The sequence below is a fragment of the Polyodon spathula genome, chromosome 3, assembly GCF_017654505.1.
Source record: "Polyodon spathula isolate WHYD16114869_AA chromosome 3, ASM1765450v1, whole genome shotgun sequence".
Classification (NCBI taxonomy): Eukaryota; Metazoa; Chordata; class Actinopteri; order Acipenseriformes; family Polyodontidae; genus Polyodon; species Polyodon spathula.
Genome location: NC_054536.1, coordinates 92,496,122 through 92,516,078, shown reverse-complemented (window position 1 = coordinate 92,516,078; position 19,957 = coordinate 92,496,122). Strand labels below are relative to the sequence as shown.

At 41.1% G+C, this 19,957-nt stretch overlaps 1 pseudogene; it reads right to left on the bottom strand.

Annotated features, from left to right (window-relative positions):
• Window positions 1-629: 629 nt before the first annotated feature.
• LOC121309611 lies at window positions 630-19,261 on the bottom strand (annotated as a pseudogene).
• Window positions 19,262-19,957: the final 696 nt, after the last annotated feature.

The window sequence follows — 19,957 nt, the reverse complement described above, 5'->3', positions numbered from 1 at the left end:
TTTTTTTTGATAAAATATATATTTTGTGGGGGAAATTCTGTATTGTCCCTTAAATAGTTAGAATAGTATTTGATCTATGTGCAAACAATGGATGGATACTTGCTCCTTTCTGGGTTTTTTTTTCTTTTTTTTTTTTTTTTTTTTTTAACACTGCTTGGTCAGCTTTTACAGACTCGCCAATATATTACAGATGTATGCCAAATCAGTATCAGCATGTAACAGATGGTTTTTATGTACAAAATGTCCATGCAGACACAAAGCGTAAGAAAATGCCCATTTCTCCAAAACTGAACATTTGATAAATTGGATTCTAAAAAAAGTGTGTTTGTGTGTGTGTATGTGTATATATATATATATAGAGAGAGAGAGAGAGAGAGAGAGAGCCCTTAGTCCTGGTATTAGTGTGGCTTTATCTTTTTAAGCATTGGTATTTCAGTTGCAGTCCTGTTTTATAGAAATATTGACCTGAGTGAAATATATTTTTAAATAAATAAAGAGATTATATCTTGTGCCAGTGATTCTTTCGATTTATTTATTTATTTATTTGTCTGTCTGAGGCACATTTATTATTATTATTATTATTTATTATTATTATTATTATTATTATTATTATTATTATTTCTTAATTTGTCAGTTAAACCAGCTTCTTGTATTTTAATATAAAAACATTTCTCGTATGTTTGCACACTTGTAGTATTCACTCTCTGGAGGATTGTACTCTCTACAGTTCGTAAAGATCCGTTCCATGTCTGCCACAAACAGCTTCTTTGACGAACAGTACCGATTTTTGTTACGATCTGTAATTACTTTAAGAAATGAAGGTCAATCTTTAAGACAAATAGCAAGAATTTTGCAAGTGTCTGTAGCTGCTGTGGCCAAGACCATCAAACGATTTGAAGAAACTGGCACTCATGAGGACCGAACAAGGTCAGGCAGGCCAAGGGTGACCTCAGAATCGGAGAACAAGTTCATTCCAGTCACAAGTCTGCAAATCCGGTGATTAACTGCCCCTGAAATACAAGCTCAGCTAAATGCTACTAGAAGTACAGATGTTTCAACATCAACTGTTCAGAGGAGATTGTGTGAAGCTGGCCTAACTGGAAGAATTGCTGCAAAGAAACCATTGTTAAGAGTGTAGAATAAGAGGAAGAGACTTGCCTGGGCCAAAAAACACAGAAACTGGACGTTTGAGGAGTGGAAGTCGGTCTTATGGACCGATGAGTCAAAATTTGAAATATTTGGGTCCAACCGCTGAGTATTTGTAAAACACAGAGAGGCTGAGCGCATGAGTTCTGCATGTGTAGTTCACACTGTCAAGCATGGAGGAGGCAGTGTCATGGTCTGGGGTTGCTTTGCTGGTGACAGAGTTGGTGATCTTTACCAAGTCCATGGCAAGCTCAACCAGCATGGCTATCATAGCATACTTCAGAGGCATGCCATTCCATCAGGATTACGGCTAGTTGGGCAGTCCTTCATTCTTCAGCAAGCTAATGACCTGAAACACACCTCAAAATTGTGCAAGAACTATCTAGCGAAGAAGGAAAGTGAAGGACAACTCAATCTAATGACCTGGCCTACCAAGTCTCCAGACCTTAATCCCATAGAACTTGTATGGGACGAACTGGACAGAAGAGGCAAAGCAAAAGAATTGCTGCAGAAGACCTGGGAAGACATGTCTGGTGATTTCCTGCTGAAACTTGTTAACCGAATGCCTCGTGTTTGTGAGGCTGTTATTAAGGCAAAGGGTGGCGCGTTTGAGGAATCCAAGATTTAGAGACAATTTTCTTGAACATTGCTTTAATACTCCTTAGGTTTTGTTTTGTATATTGTAGCATGTGTTTTCATTTTCAAGTATATACAGAAACATATATGACGTAAAACATTGTCAATTATGAAAAAAACCTAGTTTCCAGCATGCGTACTCAAACTTTTGACTGGTACTGTGTATATACATAGATCTATCTGTCTATATCATAAGACACAAACTACTTCTAAGGTAGTCATTATACTTAGTCCTGAATCAGTTATGATAGTTCTACTCAGGGCTCCAGATAAGGTTTTGGGTCACAGAGGAAATTACTCTCCAATCTACACCCTACGTTAGTAAAATGCAATATAACCTCAAAGTCATGAGTCCTTTCAATCAATGTATGGCTTTCCTTATTTTCTACCTGAATAAAATCCAACAATGTCTTTTTTTGCTGCAATTTAGTCTTGCCTTTTAATAACAATAATATTATTATTAGAGGGGAAGCTTCTACTCTAGATGCAGTCTGTAACAGTTTCCTGTTTTCTATAAATCTTCCTTCCTTTTGCCCTCCCTTTCCTAGTCGACAGACATGCTTCACTAAAAATTAAAAACAAATGTCCAAAAATGTATAATATTGTACCGATATTACACTATGCAAATAAGAAATTATAATATTGCATTCCTTATTTTCTCTCCAAATACAGAATATTGTATTATATGATTTACCTTCCAAAAATCTGGTTGAGAGTAAATTTGTAGGTTAGGTTGAGGGGGACTAATACGGTGCTGAGAAATCCTAACGATCAAGAATCCAATTGCTTGTTTACCAGTCGCAAACACGAATTGCAAGTGAGTGGATTCAAACTCATGTTTTTACTAATTTTTTTTTTTTTTTTATCGTAAAACTGGACTTATTGGTCACATGTTTCTGGCAATTCCCAGACAGACTACTCCAATTAGCTGTTCCAGCATTTCTACAATTCATTCCCTAGCTACTGCATGGCTTACACATTCAGTTGAAATATCATACTTAAATCATATTTGTTCAATGTGTAAAACACCATACACGCAGCTTACCTGGAGCGCTGGATATAGTGTTACGAGAAGTAAGTGTGTTGCAAGTGTGTTTGTTGATACAGTATATTGCTTTATACTATGTCAACTATACTAATCCATAAACCGCCAATATGGTGTGCTAGTTGAAGGTAATCTGATCAGAAGACAATGTGTATGTGCCCATGGGGAAGCGTATCACTTGATAATACCCAGGAGCCTCTGTTTTTTTGACTGGTTCCATGAACGGCCATGCATTCTGATAGCTCTAAAAAAGAATTGTAAGAGTTCTGTGAACTACACCATTAGAAAATGGCAAGTTTAATCGCTTTCCAGTTATTCACTCACCTTCACTTGGTGCAGGATATTTTTTATGGTGCTGTAAAGTTGATCAGGGTCTTTAGGCTCCTTCCTGAAATTTCAAATTTTAATAACAAACTAAATGTAATAATCATTTTTTTGTTCTTCTTTTAAACCAACCCCCCATTTTACCAGTGTTTAATCTTCAGAATTGGAGTATACTCTAGGATGCTATAGAGCTGCTCAATGGCTCAAAACAGAAGATCCCAGAATGAAAGTTGCACGCTTAAAGGAAGCCACTACGTTTAATCCACTTTTCATCTCACGAAAAAAAAAAAAAAAAAAAAAAAAACAGAAAGCGTGTCAAAAAAATGTACCCTTTTGCAATAGGTTTCCATCCAGTTTCTCCTGTGGGCAGAAAGGAGAAATCCCATTAGGGTTACAAATAACTATTTATTGTCAGACTAAGTAATTGTATAACATCAATAATCTGCGTGTTGAGGTACTGTAACATGTACTGGTTAACAATGAGAGACCCAAATAAATAATTTAAATGTAAAACAGCAGAGAATTTGTCAGATCTTCTGATCATCATGCAATTTGAACTGCATTTTGCATACCACAATGTAAAATAGATGTTGTTACTACACATCAAATTCAATATTTTACATATGTATAGGTTGATTCCTAACAACGTACATACTTATGCCGGGAATGATCTCAATAGGGATCTGCCTCACACCTCCTTTAAAACAGGATAGTCCAGCATGTACATTTTGAATCTGTGCTTGCTTCCTTTCAATCAGCTTTTTAATAATCTGTGAAGAACAGTTGATTTTTAGTGGATCGGCACAGCCAAGAAATGGTGCCACATATTACTATAACTTTGAATTCCTGATATAGTGCCATTAGAATATGCAGCTTTAAACTGGTGTTTCATAACCAAAACATTATCAGTTTGCTGCTGATAGACTACTACTAATTGATCGTAGTAAAATTAATAAAATTACTACAGCAGTTTGTTCTTCAGCTTGGTACATACAGTAATCAGCCACGATATTTTAACAGTCATAATAAATATTAACAAGTATCTTAGTGAAAGAATGAGAACTGTGTCTTATTAGTTCTACCAGTAGAGAGTTATCACTTGTATGTTGTTTCATGAGTAACACGAGTAATCTGTGCAGTCTTGATACAAAAGCTCTGTGCTTGCATCATCAATTTCAAGCAATCAAATCCTCAATGGTTTACATGTGTATATGCCATGTCAATGACAAACGTAATGTGGGAAGTTTATTCAATTATACTGTAAATCGCCTATAAGAAATTCTAAAGTTTATAATGGGTTTAGCTTCATGATAAGAGACACAGTTTATGCAGCCTGTAGCTCACCCCACACTGCAAGCGATGACACCTCTCATATTGATGGTACCTCTTTTTGTTTCTTTACGATGACAGAAAATTCTGTGTATGGGATTCTTGGATTCAGTTCACAACCCATTAATGTGGCACATTCATAATCCTTGATATAACCAACATATTTTGCTTTTGGTACTTTTATGTCCTTAGAAAATCACTGCAAAAAAAATAAAAAATAAAAAAAATAAAAAAAAAAAATATATATATATATATATACACACACACACACACACACACACCATCAGTAATACAAGTAAACATGTCATCAAGTTCAATATTTAATGCCTTTTGCTAGCAGAGTAGCAGACTCACTTACACTATATGGTAAAAAATATCAGAAAGAGTGGCTTTCAGCCACTGTGCTGCCAGTTATATTATAATAAAAAAAGATGTATTCAGATGTATGTTGTAATTCATTGCTGCTTATCATTGTATAACAAAGACGTACCTGTTTTTTGAAGTATCCAATGGCATATTCATCTGCATATGTTAGAAAGTTCAGAATACTATGCTTGATGTGGTATTCCTTCAGGTGATTCATTAGATGAGTTCCATAGCCCTTAATAAAAAATAATTATAATGTTAAGATGAGCCCAAAATGTAGCCATTTTTATGTTATATAAAAAAATCCCTACTTTGTTGTAATTTCATGTCAATAAGAAATGTTATAGTAATTGACTAAGCAGTTTCTTATTTCTGAATTTCCAGTGCAAGCTGGCAACAGGATAAGTCTGGGCTGCCTTTAGAGTCACCACAAACCATGGGGCATTACACTAATACTGACTTTTGTAAATCACTTGCAATTGTGTAATGCTACTGAATTGAAAACTCGCGAGTATAACATGTAACTCCTGGACTGATTAACACATCTTTAACTTGTTCATTTGGGGTGAGGGCACAGAAAACAATTTCAGTAAAGCCTTGTGAAGGAAACATTCTGAAACAGATCCCTCCAATCACACGGCCATCTTTAACCAGTGCAAGGGTTTGGTGCTTCTTGTGAAAGGAGATGTAATCACAGCTAGGGCATCATCTTTAGAATCTCCGTCACTTTCCACTGAATACCACATTATGTTTTGTGTACAGCTTGCTTGTGGCAAACGTGTCCTCCCGTTTTTATTGCAGTATTGTTTAAAGTTCTATAACATACACAACTTATAGCATAAACTGCATTTTACTCTTTTAATTTTTTTTTAGTACACTTCTGATATAGAGCTCGGATTGATGTGGCGGGGAATCAAGAAAATAACTAAGTTCCTGCAAAGACCTCTAGTCATAATCTATCCATTTCATTATGATGTCACACCACACCTCCCCCACCAATGGCCTTCTATGAAATGCACAGACAGCAGTAAATAAAACCTACGGGTCAAACACAAGCCATGTAATATACTCCTTGGGCATTCTTGGAAGTTGATGTGAAAACACGTTCTGTAGACCGACCAGCCAGATCATGATGTTTTTGTTTGGCTTCTGGGTTAGGGAGTTTCCCACAACATGAAATTCAATCATCCCCCCCCGTCTCTCTTCCAGCCCGGCAGCTTCTCTGGCTGAGTGTGCAGACAGAAAACTGGTCTTTATCAAGGAGACACAAACACAGCAATTACACAGAGAAGGGTAGCGTTTCTGACAGCTTCAAATGAGTGGAATGAGTATTCATACTTAAACTTCAATGGGGTTGTTTACATCTACGAACTTGCCACTTGGGTTTGCTGAGCTAGTAAAGCCTAGTCATTACTACTCAGGCATGCACACACATTTCTGTTATTGAAGACATTAAAGGAAGGCATTCAAACAGGTTTTTTTTTTTAAACTTACGATACCAGACATATTTTTCAATAAAAATATAAGGGTAAAACTTACGCAATTATTTCATAAAACCTATTGAAATAAGTGGCTTAAACAGTAGACGTATATCTGAAGATTCATGTGTGATGGTATCAGATTAGTTTCATCAAGGTTCTATTATATACTCTTATTGCAACACAAAAATATGCCTTTTTAGCTATTAAAGGGACCATTGATTGTACCACCACATTTTCTTGGCATAAGGCCTACAGGGATTTATTTTTTGTTGGTCACTTTTATTAAATGACTAACAAGGGAACAGCAATACATGTGAATGGGTGCAGAGCTGCAGGGTCAGCAGGGAGCCCCGCTCCTGTGCTTCACGTGTAGAATATATTGAGATATACATGTGTGTATAACCCATACAAATAAGCAAAGAATACAATAATTGTAACAAACTCTTGAGAGATAAATAATGAAACAGTTTGAATACAGCGCACCTGGTCTGGAATGATTAGTAATAGAGGTGAAGGGAACCTGTATCAGCGCTGTGCTGAGGTGTCAGCGTTTTACAATTAGATGTAATAATTGGACCAGGTCTTATTTTTAGACCCATATATCACAAATCAATAGATAAAATAAGCTAAACATTTATCTAAAAGACAAAACTCAATCGCAACAAACAGATAAAAGGTACCTGGGGCCTTACACAATTTTTATTTTTGCAAACGGATGCACTTCTGTTTCAAAACCTCAGTCTCATTCGCTCTTTATCAGCAGCAATAGGACAGTGAAACAAGCTGATTCTGGACGAAACCATTCAATATATAATAATAATACTAATACTACTACTAATAATAATAATAATAATAATAATAATAATAATAATGACTGTTTTAATCATGTGTGTATTAGTGTATGAAACTGGTTATGAAATTTTGTATTTATGTATTTATTTATCTTTAATATAAATAGCTGCAAGTCTAGTGCCTTGCTTGTATTATTGCTTGACAATAATACCTCAATATCCGATTGTCTGGATTTGTAATGAATTGGTACACTTGTTAACCCTTTCAAATATGATAACTACTGTAGAGTGATACACTGCGGTTCTGTTGAGTGTATGGGAAAACGGAAGCGGCAAGTGGCGTGGCAGAGGGTGGGGCTGAGGGTTGATAATCGCGACCCCTCACCTCTAAATATAGCACTACACCCCGTATGAGAATAATGCTATATAAGTAGGTGTGCTACTTTTCGATATTAAATCGGTAATATCGGTAATGGCTAGGGGTCGCTGTCAGTCATCTCAGTGATCTGTTAGTACTGTAGCTTCACTGTCACTGTCACTTTCACCCTGTTCTGACATCATGACTGAAGCAACGCTAGAATGTTCTCATTCGTTTAAATTACTATCAATCACCAAGACCTGCACCGTCATTTGCCAGCTGCAGTGCCTGTCATTCAAAGCGCCTACTTTGAAATTACCTGGTTAAGGTGTAGATAAGCTTTAGCTATAGGCATATACGGTGACAGTTACTAGTTTCATTTGAAAATGGTGCGCAAGAGGAAAACACTTAATGAATATTGTGCACAGTCCCCTGACTGACAGATGAATTCTACGTGGCAGGACGAAGCGGGCCCGTCTGCCTTACCTTCCAGTGACTGCGAGTCCAGCTGTGCTGAAGCAGGAGAGGGAGGAACTCAGACTCTGGATAATAAGTGCAAGTTAGTTCTGTTCAACTATTTAATGTTTTGTTCTGTGCATATTCTTACTCGTAAATGTATGCTATAAAAGTCTGCAGCATAGCGCCGATACCGCTGTACAAAAGCGCCGGCTCCGTTGCAAGAAGAGTATATTGGGCTTATGTCTTTGTATGTGATTACATCACCTACCAGCCCTGCTGCCTTCCACCGTTCACGCTACAATATTAATCATCAATTTGGTTTGCTTTGCTTTTGTGACCAAGACAGTGATATTTTGAAATTTACCTATTTTCCAGAACATTCCAGATAGATTCAGTGCTGAGTAAATTACATTTGGGGGCTGATTCGTGAAAGTGATTTACAGTATAATCGTAAATCCCGAAAAACTACTCACTTCTAAATCTTTTGTAGTCATTTTTGTATTACTTTAGTATAAATACATGCTAATTTGGATTCATATGTTGTTTTTTTCTGACTTTATGTGAACGAAAAGACCGTTTTCTCATTGGAAATAGGTACGTTTCAAAATATCACTGTCCTGGTCACAAAAGCAAAGTTTGTGGGGAATAATAGCCATTTTCTATACTTTTGAGGCATAAGCAATTAGGAAATAACACTTACTACCCAGGAACAAAAATTGTGTTACATAATGTTATCTATAGGCTTTAATTTAGCAGTACACTTTAATCTTTTGTTTAAATTTTTTTTTTTTTGATATCTGTGTAATTTGTCAACAGAAGGGGATATTTAAACAAAAAACAAAACAAAACTACATTAAATTGAGAAAAAGATATTCAACTACACTGAAGAAAAACAACATACACAAAACACTATGCTGAAGTAAACACATAACAAAAACAAATCTGTACAAATGGAAGCAAACAAAGCTAACAATAAGACAAATACAGTATCATCTAAAGATTTGATCATTTTGTATGAAACTGCTGTCAAGTCATATCTTAACCATTATACTGTCTTGATACAAATAAGTGAATCTGTGTTGTTTCTCTCTGAAGTTGTTTGTATTATTATTATTATTATTATTATTATTATTATTATTATTATTATTATTAAACTTGGCGAGTGTCTAACAAAGCATACTGTTTAAATGAGAACAATGATGTCACTTACCTGCCTGTATCCCTAACTGACCATCCCTAGATGATGATGCCATAAACTCTTCATCCAGCTTGTCTATTTCTTGCTTGGCCTGTTCCAGTAACTGCCTTCTCAAGACTGTAAATACTGATCGAAGTAGTGTTCTCCCAAAAACCTGGGTGGTCTCGTGGCAAGGTAGGCTGTCACAAATCTGAGGGACATTACAGTAGCACAGCCACCTGCAAAAAACATAGAAATACTACAATTCATGTATAATGATATAAAGCCTGTCACATAATAACATATACAAAAACATTTTGTTTGTTAAAAAATTAAAAATCTAAATCTAGCAATTTTTTGTCAAAATAGTATTTGACAGTCGTGGTTATTGTTAGTTCTGCTGATCGGCATCATTTTGCAGTATGGTAGAGTTATTAATGAAAGGAAAACTGGCAGTTGGTCAGTGCTTAACATTGTGCAGTAGTGTATTGATATTCGCTTTTTCAAATGCTCTGTATAGGTCAGAAGCACGTGCAATGAAATCACTTTTCTTTAAGAAATTACATTTTCATTTCTTACTGGAAAAGTATATTATGTACTGCTTACTACTAAACACAAAGTACTGTTTCTTCCCCAAATGTTGGATAATGGTTACAAAATAAAAAAAAAAGTGGGAACCTTAGCAGCTGGATCAAGATGAAGCTGTGCAACTTAGTCCATTATTACAAACTGTTGTCAGCAAGTTTACTAAATTATACTTTTAGTAATTGTCTAATAGTAACACTGAAGCAAAGTGTAGTTTAAGCCACTTCCAACTCAAATTTCAATTACAGAAGAATAAAAGGTATTATCAATTTAAAAGGAGCATGCATTTTATTTCAATGTTTAAAAACTATACGCTGCAGCTTGAAATCAGCATGTCCCGTTCTGATCACGGGCATTTTTAACCCACAAAAGTAAGGTGTCCTCTACACCAGGGTACTGAGCAGATCGGACACACTGCAGCCACAGTTTTGCTGTTCATCAGCTAGTATTGGTTTTCAGAATAGTTGAGAAAGTGTTTGAGGAAATGTGAAAATCTGCAGCTACATCCTTCTTTTTCTTGTATGATGGTGCATTATCCACCACTTTCAACACTTGCATATTTTTGTGCTTGTCACTTATTTCTATGCTTCATGGAAATGGCATTCATGCATGAGCACTATGGCAACTTGAAATGCATCATAGGATCATCAGGCCCAGAACAGCAATAATATACAGCAGAGAGGCACTAATCTGTATGCAAGTTAATACATTTCCCAATGTCCTTTTCCCAATTTGTTTTATTTATTTGTTTCTTCCCTGAGGGGGGCTATAAAATAATTTGTACAAACAGGAAATTTGTCTTCTAAGAAGTAATTTACAATAAGCAAACTGCTAATTTGTCTGGGATCCTGTAAAAAAAAAAATAATAATAATAACTCCAGTTCATCTTCATGAGAATTGACTGCATTTGTAAAGAAATGAAACAAGTCCAAGCAACAAAATGTAATGTTCAGCGTGGTGTCAACATGACTAGCCTTGTGATCACAGATCATACTGTATCAGTTAAGGTAATAACTGCTTCATATGTAGATACTTACCCAGCGAATGACTGCAGCTGAGGCAGGGTTCACTCAGGCTAATTGTGCTCTGCTGTAAATCTACCCTGGGTGGAGTAGGAGGCGGGGTTTGGCTCTTTCACCTATTACACTTTCAGGATTCTTCAGCCTGCAATAACAGAAACATATTCAGCATCATTTCTTTTTTCACTGGACTGCATGCATTTGCAATTCCAACACAGCAATGAGATACAACTGCTTCCACTGGCTGACGATCTCCCCTAGTGGACAAGCCTGTTATGATTGTGCAGGTCTGCGAAATAAAAAAAAAAAAAAGGTGTGGCCTCTTCAGAATTAACTCATTTTGTAGCTCTAATTAATATCTCAAAATATAATTGCATGAAACTGTTTTTGTCTGGTGGGATGGAAGATGAGTCCATGGAAATGTACCTTGTGTTACATGGATAAGCCATCAAGATCATTTTTTTCCTGGAAATTGCCAAAATAAATCAGCAGCTGGGTGGTTAAGGTTTGATAACTGACCTAGGCCACTGTCAAGTCCTAGACTTTTTTCACATGTGTAACAGACATATCATGTTCAATGAATGGCCCTCGAATTTTGGAGTAAAATAATGGGTTAGTTGAATCACAGATGTCTTATATAACAATTGTACCTAAATGTACTGAACTCTTTGCATTTTGTAATTTACTGATACATGGTCCACAGCATTCAATAAGGTATGTTTCTATATTCCTGGAACATGCTCAGCTACATTTTTGATGGCTAGGCTATGAAAACATAAGCACCATGGAACTAATAAAAAAGATACTCAAATCTCCAAGAAAGAGACCATGCTGAAACAATCTTACACTGAAAAAAGTCTCAAAAGGAAAACAAAAAAGTGTGAAAAAACAGTTCTCACAACAGCACGACTACCACTCCCAACAGCCTGACTTAATACACAAAACTCAGGACTTGAGGTGCAGCGTGCCATACTTCTTATTACCACTGAGCTATGGAAGGCCACACGGGTCAAAAAGGCATACCTAGCACAGGTATTCATTTGGACTAATCAGGATACATAAAATACTACAAGTTCTAAATAAATGTAAATTAATTACGCGTTTTCTACGTAGTATTATTAATTGGGTTTTAATTAAATTATACCAAATCACGTTTTTATTTACAATGAAAGGAAAACATAATACATGTTTTCATAATAAGCATTTGATCGACAGTGTATGTTCCCTTCATTGAAAATAAAAACATGATTTGGTATAATTTAATTAAAACGCTAATAAATTAATCTTGGTTGTAGCAGCAGTTTTTAAGTATTCTGTAAATATTTCGTCCAATAGTTAAAAAGTACAATGTTTATGGGGCTGTCTTGTTTTCAAAAGACATCGGCATAGATTGTATACAAACCAACGGAATGCCTTGTGTGTGTTACACCAACCCGACAAACCACGGTACATATACTGGCTCACAGGAGCCATATATATAAAATCAAAGAAAAAGGTAACGTACCCGTAAACCACACTGATTGTGGTTGATATTTTGGCTAAAAAAAAATAGATTGAAGAAGGGCGTATCATTGGCAATCCTGATAGATTAGATAATATAGAATATATTTATATTTATATATATATATGATCATCCCACCGCTATGACATAGTCACATGTACTGCAATTCTGTGCTATCCACACCAAAGCACCCGAAAAACCACGGCTCAAACCACCACTCAATGACACATTCCACACCAACCCGACAAACCGCACTCAATGACACATTCCACACCAACCCGACAAACCGCACTCAATGACACATTCCACCCCAACCCGACAAACCGCACTCAATGACACATTCCACCCCAACCCGACAAACCGCACTCAATGACACATTCCACCCCAACCCGACAAACCGCACTCAATGACACATTCCACCCCAACCCGACAAACCGCACTCAATGACACATTCCACACCAACAACCCGACAAACCGCACTCAATGACACACCCGATCCACCACCAACCCGACAAACCACACTCAATGACACATGACAAACCACACTCGATGACACGTTCCACCCCAACCCGACAAACCACACTCAATGACACGTTCCACCCCAACCCTACAAACCACACTCGATGACACATTCCACGACAACCCGACAAACCACACTCAATGACACGTTCCACCCCAACCCGACAAACCACACTCAATGACACATTCCACACCAACCCGACAAACCACACTCAATGACACATTCCACACCAACCCGACAAACCACACTCAATGACACATTCCACACCAACCCGACAAACCACACTCAGTTACACATTCCACACCAACCCGACAAACCACACTCAATGACACATTCCACACCAACCCGACAAACCACACTCAATGACACATTCCACACCAACCCGACAAACCACACTCAATGACACATTCCACACCAACCCGACAAACCACACTCAATGACACATTCCACACCAACCCGAAAACCCACTCAATGACACATTCCACAAACCCGACAAACCACACTCAATGACACATTCCACACCAACCCGACAAACCACACTCAATGACACATTCCACAAACCCGACAAACCACACTCAATGACACATTCCACACCAACCCGACAAACCACACTCAATGACACATTCCACGCCAACCCGACAAACCACACTCAATGACACATTCCACACCAACCCGACAAACCACACTCAATGACACATTCCACACCAACCCGACAAACCCACAACTCAAACCACACTCAACACACATTCCACACCAACCCGACAAACCACACTCAATGACACATTCCACACCCAACCCGACAAACCACACTCAATGACACATTCCACACCAACCCGACAAACCACACTCAATGACACATTCCACCCCAACCCGACAAACCGCACTCAATGACACATTCCACACCCCGAACCCGACAAAACCCGACACTCAATGACACATTCCACACCAACCCGACAAACCACACTCAATGACACATTCCACACCAACCCGACAAACCACACTCAATGACACATTCCACACCAACCCGACAAACCACACTCAATGACACATTCCACACCAACCCGACAAACCGCACTCAATGACACATTCCACACCAACCCGACAAACCACACTCAATGACACATTCCACACCAACCCGACAAACCACACTCAATTCACATTCCACACCAACCCGACAAACCACACTCAATGACACATTCCACACCAACCCGACAAACCACACTCAATGACACATTCCACACCAACCCGACAAACCACACTCAATGACACATTCCACACCAACCCGACAAACCCCGACACCACACTCAATGACACGTTCCACACCAACCCGACAAACCACACTCAATGACACGTTCCACACCAACCCGACAAACCACACTCAATGACACATTCCACACCAACCCGACAAACCACACTCAATGACACATTCCACACCAACCCGACAAACCCCGCACTCAATGACACATTCCACACCAACCCGACAAACCACACTCAATGACACGTTCCACACCAACCCGACAAACCACACTCAATGACACATTCCACACCAACCCGACAAACCGCACTCAATGACACATTCCACACCAACCCGACAAACCGCACTCAATGACACATTCCACACCAACCCGACAAACCGCACTCAATGACACATTCCACACCAACCCGACAAACCGCACTCAATGACACATTCCACACCAACCCGACAAACCACACTCAGTTACACATTCCACACCAACCCGACAAACCACACTCAATGACACATTCCACACCAACCCGACAAACCACACTCAATGACACATTCCACACCAACCCGACAAACCGCACTCAATGACACATTCCACACCAACCCGACAAACCACACTCAATGACACATTCCACACCAACCCGACAAACCACACTCAATGACACATTCCACACCAACCCGACAAACCACACTGAACCCGACCACACTCGATGACACGTTCCACCCCAACCCGACAAACCACACTCAATGACACATTCCACACCAACCCGACAAACCGCACTCAATGACACATTCCACACCAACCCGACAAACCACACTCAATGACACGTTCCACACCCAACCCTACAAACCACACTCGATGACACGTTCCACCACCAACCCGACAAACCGCACTCAATGACACATTCCACACCAACCCGACAAACCACACTCAGTTACACATTCCACACCAACCCGACAAACCACACTCAATGACACATTCCACACCAACCCGACAAACCACACTCAATGACACATTCCACACCAACCCGACAAACCACACTCAATGACACATTCCACACCAACCCGACAAACCACACTCAATGACACATTCCACACCAACCCGACAAACCACACTCAATGACACATTCCACACCAACCCGACAAACCACACTCAATCACATTCCACACCAACCCGACCACACTCAATTACACATTCCACACCAACCCGACAAACCACACTCAATGACACATTCCACACCAACCCGACAAACCACACTCAATGACACGTTCCACCCCAACCCGACAAACCACACTCAATGACACGTTCCACCCCAACCCGACAAACCACACTCAATGACACGTTCCACACCAACCCGACAAACCACACTCAATGACACATTCCACACCAACCCGACAAACCACACTCAATTACACATCCACACCAACCCGACAAACCACACTCAATGACACGTTCCACACCAACCCGACAAACCACACTCAATGACACGTTCCATTCCACACCAACCCGACAAACCACACTGAGTTACACATTCCACACCAACCCGACAAACCACACTCAGTTACACATTCCACACCAACCCGACAAACCGCACTCAATGACACATTCCACACCAACCCGACAAACCGCACTCAATGACACATTCCACACCAACCCGACAAACCGCACTCAATGACACATTCCACACCAACCCGAACCCGACACATTCCAAAACCGACACTCAATGACACATTCCACACCAACCCGACAAACCACACTCAATGACACATTCCACACCAACCCGACAAACCACACTCAATGACACATTCCACACCAACCCGACAAACCGCACTCGATGACACATTCCACACCAACCCGACAAACCACACTCAATTACACATTCCACACCAACCCGACAAACACTCAATGACAAACCACACTTCACATTCCACACCAACCCGACAAACCGCACTCAATGACACATTCCACCCCAACCCGACAAACCGCACTCGATGACACGTTCCACCCCAACCCGACAAACCACACTCAATGACAATTCCACCCAACCCGACAAACCACACTCAATACACATTCCACAAACCGACAAACCGCACTCAATGACACATTCCACACCAACCCGACAAACCGCACTCAATGACACATTCCACACCAACCCGACAAACCGCACTCAATGACACCACCAACCCGACAAACCGCACTCAATGACACGTTCCACACCAACCCGACAAACCGCACTCGATGACACGTTCCACCCCAACCCGACAAACCACACTCGATGACACGTTCCACCCCAACCCGACAAACCACACTCGATGACACGTTCCACCCCAACCCGACAAACCGCACTCAATGACACATTCCACACCAACCCGACAAACCGCACTCAATGACACATTCCACACCAACCCGACAAACCGCACTCAATGACACATTCCACACCAACCCGACAAACCACACTCAATGACACATTCCACACCAACCCGACAAACCACACTCAATGACACATTCCACACCAACCCGACAAACCACACTCAATGACACATTCCACACCAACCCGACAAACCACACTCAATGACACATTCCACACCAACCCGACAAACCACACTCAATGACACATTCCACACCAACCCGACAAACCGCACTCAATGACACATTCCACACCAACCCGACAAACCGCACTCAATGACACATTCCACACCAACCCGACAAACCACACTCAATGACACATTCCACACCAACCCGACAAACCACACTCAATGACACATTCCACACCAACCCGACAAACCACACTCAATGACACATTCCACACCAACCCGACAAACCGCACTCAATGACACATTCCACACCAACCCGACAAACCGCACTCAATGACACATTCCACACCAACCCGACAAACCGCACTCAATGACACATTCCACACCAACCCGACAAACCGCACTCAATGACACATTCCACACCAACCCGACAAACCACACTCAATGACACATTCCACACCAACCCGACAAACCACACTCAATGACACATTCCACACCAACCCGACAAACCACACTCAATGACACATTCCACACCAACCCGACAAACCACACTCAATGACACATTCCACACCAACCCGACAAACCGCACTCAATGACACATTCCACACCAACCCGACAAACCGCACTCAATGACACATTCCACACCAACCCGACAAACCGCACTCAATGACACATTCCACACCAACCCGACAAACCACACTCAATTACACATTCCACACCAACCCGACAAACCGCACTCGATGACACGTTCCACCCTCCACACCAACCCGACAAACCACACTCGATGACACGTTCCACCACCAACCCGACAAACCACACTCAATGACACGTTCCACACCAACCCGACAAACCACACTCAATGACACATTCCACACCAACCCGACAAACCACACTCAATTACACATTCCACACCAACCCGACAAACCACACTCAATGACACATTCCACGCCAACCCGACAAACCACACTCGATGACACGTTCCACGTCAACCCGACACCCGACAAACCGCACTCAATGACACATTCCACACCAACCCGACAAACCACACTCAATGACACATTCCACCACCAACCCGACAAACCACACTCAATGACACATTCCACACCAACCCGACAAACCGCACTCAATGACACATTCCACACCAACCCGACAAACCGCACTCAATGACACATTCCACACCAACCCGACAAACCGCACTCAATGACACATTCCACACCAACCCGACAAACCGCACTCAATGACACATTCCACACCAACCCGACAAACCGCACTCAATGACACATTCCACACCAACCCGACAAACCACACTCAATGACACATTCCACACCAACCCGACAAACCGCACTCAATGACACATTCCACACCAACCCGACAAACCGCACTCAATGACACATTCCACACCAACCCGACAAACCACACTCAATGACACATTCCACACCAACCCGACAAACCACACTCAATGACACATTCCACACCAACCCGACAAACCGCACTCAATGACACATTCCACACCAACCCGACAAACCGCACTCAATGACACATTCCACACCAACCCGACAAACCGCACTCAATGACACATTCCACACCAACCCGACAAACCGCACTCAATGACACATTCCACACCAACCCGACAAACCACACTCAATGACACATTCCACACCAACCCGACAAACCACACTCAATTACACTCAATGACACATTCCACACCAACCCGACAAACCACACTCGATGACACATTCCACGACCAACCCGACAAACCACACTCGATGACACGTTCCACCCCAACCCGACAAACCACACTCGATGACACGTTCCACCCCAACCCGACAAACACACATTCCACACCAACCCGACAAACAATGACACATTCCACCAACCCGACAAACCACACTCGATGACACGTTCCACGACAACCCGACAAACCACACTCAATGACACATTCCACACCAACCCGACAAACCACACTCAATTACACATTCCACACCAACCCGACAAACCACACTCAATGACACATTCCACACCAACCCGACAAACCACACTCAATGACACATTCCACACCAACCCTAAAAACCACACTCAATTACACATTCCACACCAACCCGAAAAACCACACTCAATTACACATTCCACACCAACCCGAAAAACCACACTCAATTACACATTCCACACCAACCCGACAAACCACACACAATTACACATTCCACAACAACCCGAAAAAGAAAATGACAGAAACAACGACACTGAATTACTTACATTACAAAAGGAGGGGATTTCTCTCCAGTATAAAACTGTGAACAAATAATAATGTTGCATATTTGGCATCATTCCACATTTGTGTTTACATCCAGTTTTCTCCTTCAAACAATAAATTATGTCTGCTTGTTTACTTTTTATAGTAAAAAGGCAAACCCACATTATTAATATCATTATTTGAGTATATGTCCATTTTCTTCTTCTTCTTCTTCTTCTTCTTCTTCTTCTTCTTCTTCTTCTTCTTCTTGTGCAGTAATAATAACACACCTTGATCGCTGTACCTTACAGGAAGAATCTACTCCCAGCTTCTCCAGTTTCTTTGGCCATGCAGCAGAGCGGAGCTGCGCTTTCTTCACGGCAAAAAGATCTGATCCCGCAGCGGCACCTATGCGCCTTTTCGCCTCCTCCTCCCCCGGGAGCACCAGGGGCCAAGCCCGCTGCCCCCATCGCCGGGGAGCCCTGATGCAGCCCGCTGCCCTCAGACATTCTGGGTACCGAGCCCAAACGGACTCTATTCGCAAGATGCGCCTTTTGCTGTTTGGGTACTATTAGGGTATACATCCATCTACTGTGTTTGTAACATATTTTAATATATGAAAACTGTTATTAGTGTAAGAGTTGTGTGTGTGGGTTCTCAGCAGGTGTAGAATGAAAGGCACTGTAGGCAGATTTCTAGTTGAAGGCAGTTAAAACCACTGTTTATTTTCAGCTGTTTTAGGATAGGATCTCCAGCTCTTGGGAAAATGGATACTAGTTCTCGCAGTCACAGAGCGGGATTGGCATGCTGCTCTCTCTCTCTCTCTCTCTCTCTCTCTCTCTCTCTCTCTCTCTGTTGGGTCGAAAGGTCGCTGTCTCTGGGTAGGCAGGTAGACAGCTGTCTGTACACAGTCAGCAGCGGGTGTGGCAGTCTCCGGAGGTAGTGTAGGGCTCTGCACTCTCTCTCTCTTTCGCCGTTGGACTTGTTCTCTGCTCGCATTACCAGACGCTGGACTCACAAACCATCTCTGTCTCTCTCCGATACTGCAGCTCGCTCGGCACAACTCTCTCTCCTAGATAGTGGGACTGCCCGTCCTTTTATAGGGGGGCTGCCCGCCAGATCATAGGGGACCAATTAGCATGCAGGTTTAAATTCTCATCTCATTTGCTGGATTCTGTCAGGAGCGGCGCCTCGCTCTGACATCAGTCAATC